General features: G+C 34.8%; 1 long non-coding RNA gene across 1 annotated transcript; it reads left to right on the top strand.

Moving 5' to 3' along the window:
- LOC133611660 (uncharacterized) lies at positions 1-4,283 on the top strand. The gene is made up of 4 exons (XR_009816014.2): positions 1-115; positions 1,083-1,124; positions 1,280-1,354; positions 4,056-4,283. It is a non-coding gene; the product is annotated as an uncharacterized lncRNA (long non-coding RNA).
- Positions 4,284-4,619: the final 336 nt, after the last annotated feature.

Below are 4,619 nucleotides of genomic sequence, written 5' to 3'. Positions count from 1 at the left end.
TCAGAGTCAAGTCAAACCTCCCCGAATTCCAACGATGGAATAAAAACTAGTGCGTCGTGACCAAAAGTCTAACTGGTGTTTGCTGTAACGTCTAACGAAGACAAAATGGGATTCCGTGAGTACAAGCTCCAATTCACTTCTCGATAGTCATTTAGAAAGTTAGAAAGTCATGTATTCTATTGATACATAATTAAAATAAGGAATACGAATTAAAACTAAGACAAACGCATTATATCGACATTTATAACGGTACTTATTTTTAAAAACATCGACAATTAAACTTTTTTTTTTTTTACTTCTATCGACATTCATAACGGGACTTATTTTTAATAACATCGACAATTAAACATATATTTTTTTACTTCTCCGGCGTTCTTTTGACTTTAAAACTGCGTCACATTTTCGCATGGAGGAACTTAAAATACGCGGACATAGTTTCCGCACGGGCACTGTAGTAGAGCGCACATTATAGCAGTAGTGTCTGGGTGCCCAAGTTTTTCTTTTAGTTATTTTAATTGCTCACCTGTTAAAATTGAGATTGTAATGTTGATGTGCATTCATATAGATATATTTTATTTTAATTTTATTTTTTTGTGTATATATATGTGCATATATATTATGTATGTGTATGTATATATATGTATATACATACATACATATTTTATTTTTATTTTTGTAATTTATATATATATAAATGAATGTTATGGTAAGCAGAAATATTTTTGTTTATTCCAAATGTTACTTGATCGAACAAACTGTCTCATCAACATTTTTATCCTTATAGATTCAATACTTTACACATTCTTATAAAGCTTACTGTATTTGATTAATTTTAGAGTTTGCTAAAATCAGAACAATTCACAAAAAGAAAATTGACATAATCTGCTAAATCAGAGTAATTATAGACTGTGGAACAAGGAGAGTGTGACTATTTTCCCTGTCATTTGTATTTTATTTGGATAAACAGCATACATGTAGTGCAATTTTTTACAAAGCAAAATAATTTAGGTGACAACATGGAGACAAACTACAGTTTAGTTTTTGTCAAATCAAAATAAAGGTTGCCCTCACTTGTGTTTCAGTCTCAGCACTTGCAGTTGCAGCCGGCGCAGCAGGCGTGGCAGGTAAGCTTTTTCTTCACACCAGACAAGTGCAGAACTCATCATCTCAGGAGTTTAGTCATCAATTGTTACTGTTTTTGGCAATAATGAACATTGTTATTGTTATCCACACCACTGACTGGAATTATTGCGGTGTTCTCTCTTTTTTTTTTGTCCAGGAGGCGTTGTGTTTTTTGCGCCTGTTGCTCTTGCGACCATTGGTTACACCGCCGTGGTGGTCGTGACAACAACAGGTACATCACTCAAGATGCGTCCACACTAACACATTTTTTTTCAACACCTTTTTTTAAAATGCTTTTTGGCTCTTGTCCAGATGTAAACTTATGTTTTTGGACAAACTCCAACCAGAGTGGATATTTTTTGTGTGTAGACAGGTAAAACAGAGCTTTTTATCTTGTTTCTAGGGCTGGCAAACTTAGTGTGTTAACATATATGGATTTATTCCAAATAATTATTCCATTAATCATGTGTATATACACAGATTAATCACACACTTTTTTTGAGCACACGTTCCTTTACCTTAACTGCGGATGGTTCCCTGAAAGGTGCAGGTTGACATACGATCAGTGATCAGGTCAAAGCATACATAAAATTGCATTTCTGTCCAAATAATGAAGTCGTTTTTAAAGTTAATTTGATATATACAAGCTTGTAATAACCTGTAATTAATCATGATTCATTCAAAAATGTGTTGAATCAGATTTGAAAAATAATCATTTGAAATGTGCTGCGTCAAACACTAAATATATCCAAACATTTAATGAAGCCAAATGCAAATAAGGCAACAAGAGAATTATCCCATAACTTTTTTGTAAAGTAAATTATGTACAGCAAATATGGGCATCTACATTAATTAGATGATTTGCCCGAAATTATTATTTGATAGGGATGCTGAAAAAAATCGATTCACATCCTAATCGTGTTTCCAAGAATTTATCATTTATAAAATATGCTTTTAAGACCATACATGTACTTACTCGCTGCATATATACGTCATACATCAACAGCCAAGAAAAGGCTTTTGCAACCTTTAACCTAGGGCTAGGCGATAAGGCAAAACAATTATCAGGATTACTTTTTTCACATCATCCGATCTCGCATACCTGGCTTTTAGGGGCCACGGTTTTGCTTCTTTTTTGGTATGTATTGAGAACAACTTTTTTTCCTCTTAAAGTTATTTTGTTTTTTGCTTCCAATCACAAACATTCTGCAGTAAACAAAGCGTCAGTGGTGTACTGAATACTATAAGACTTGTCTTTCAAGTTAACATTTACTAAACAACACTTTCAAATGGTAAATTATTATTACATTAGTGCTTCTTACCAGTGCTTTGGCAAATGGCAAGCTGTGACTCAGATTGTGGAGTTTTTTTAAACCCAACTGCAGTAGCTTATTTTTTAATAAAAGTACATTAAAGGGCATTTTTCATTTGAGGTACTGTAAAATAAAGTGTAGCAACACATACAACAAGTTTACTGATTATTTCAGGAACATCATTTTTTTTTTAATCAACAAACTCTAAGAGGAGTTTTTTTAGTAAATGTTACATCAGAGGAGTTGAATTGTTACAGACACCCAAAAAGTCTGATTTAAAAATATCTAGATGTTAAAATGCTTTTATCTGATTAAATTAGTGGGTGTGTTTATCCAACCAGTCGGGACCAATAGAGTATAGTTCAGTCTTCCCTGTGGTATTCCACAGGGAAATTGCCTGGGACCTTTGCTTTTTTCTATATTCACCAATGATTTTTTAATTCGGCTACCGGGTGTGCCAAATTGGTTCTTTAGGCTGAAGATGCAACCTTATATCATGCTGCACCATCATAATGTAGTATTGAGTGAGGAACTAAAAGCTGTGCATGACTGGACCGTATGTAACAGACTTGTCCTTAACATCTCAAAAAGTATTGTATTGGGGACTAGGGAAGGGTTATCTTGTGACCCAAAGTTGGAGCTGAGGCTAGGTATTTCAACAGGTCAGCAGTGCAAAGCACCTTGGAGTGATGGTGTACTGCACTCTATCCTGGTCAAATCATATCAGTGATATAGTTACAAAGATGGGAAGGGCTGTATTTCCAGGAAATGTGCTGCTTTTGTTGATCGACCTCTTCTTTGTCAGATTGTTAAGAGTTTAGTCTTGTGTCATCTGGACTATTGTCCTACAGTCTGGGCGTCTGCTGCAAGTGGTGAGATCAGTAACTCTAATATTGTTCAAATCAGTAACCGGTAGTAAAACTCCTGCTTTTCTCATGGCCCAAATAGTTTACAGTAGCACTATGCATAATCATAATACCAGGGCGTCTAGTGAGGGTCATTTTGTACTCCCTCGTCCGAGGAAGAATGCATTGTGGAAATCTTTTATTTATAGACCTGTATCGCTCTGGAATAACCTGCCTCGAATTCTCACCGGCATTGAAAGTAAACAGGTTTTTAAAAGGAAACTAATATTTTATCTGAGTCTGTAAATTATTAGTAAAGTATTGAGTTTGTGGACCCCAGGAAGACTAGTGGGTTGTTGTGGCAACCAGCTAATGGAGATCCTACTCTCTGACCGTAGTCCTTATCCTAAGAAAATATCAGACCAGCATTCCGCATCCAGACTAACCTATTCTAACACAATAGCTCTTGGATCCATACAAATATCGACTGTAATGATATCAAGTGTAGTATTAGCAAAATGGTCGATGCTATAATGATTAGATTGATGGTTTTTGTTATCAGAAAATTGTTTATTGTCATTTTTTGTTAGTGGTTACAAACAGGAAATAACAGCCAATAGTATTTTTTTTGCTTTTGTTTAAATGTTTTGCACTATTGACTTTTTTAGACATGTTTTATATAATAGAAGGGAGGAAAAGAAACAATGTTAATTGATATTGTCACTCCATAAAGGTTGGCAAACACCAATGACAAGTATGACATATCTCATTTCAGGTACAGCTGGTGCAGGTGCTGCGGCGGCTTCTGCCCCTGTCGCAGGCTTGGTGATGGCGCTCATCTGAGTCCTTCGAGACCACTAAAAATATGTCGGCCATTTCATTTATTAGGCCACAGTTCATTACAATTTAAAACTGATGAGTTCATCTTGCAATAGTGTGAATGGAAATGTTGCAGATGGTTTTGTTGCGGTGCAAGTTTGAAGAAAATACAACTGAAATGTTACTCTTGTGCATGTTCTATTTTGTAGCACATTGACAAAAGGCTATAATTGCATATTCACATAAGAAGTTTTAGTTGGAACTAAAAGTGGTCTTGATCAAGGCGCCCATTGGTTAAATGTAAGAAGCAAAAAAAACACAAGTTGAGGCCTCTGTAACTTTAATAAAGAAAGTAAAAATGGGCTCACTCTCTACACATATAAGAGAGCATATAATCAAAATGGTGTAAGACACTTGGTATGTCTTGAAAAAAAGCTATATTAATCATCTATATTATTATGACTATTTTCTGCTCAAATAGACCAGCTACATAGTTGCATATTGAAAAATAACATTTTCA

The sequence above is a fragment of the Nerophis lumbriciformis genome, linkage group LG08 (genome assembly GCF_033978685.3).
Source record: "Nerophis lumbriciformis linkage group LG08, RoL_Nlum_v2.1, whole genome shotgun sequence".
Taxonomy (NCBI): domain Eukaryota; kingdom Metazoa; phylum Chordata; class Actinopteri; order Syngnathiformes; family Syngnathidae; genus Nerophis; species Nerophis lumbriciformis.
The sequence above is the reverse complement of the archived record's forward strand: the minus strand, read 5'-3'. Positions and strand labels throughout refer to the sequence as shown.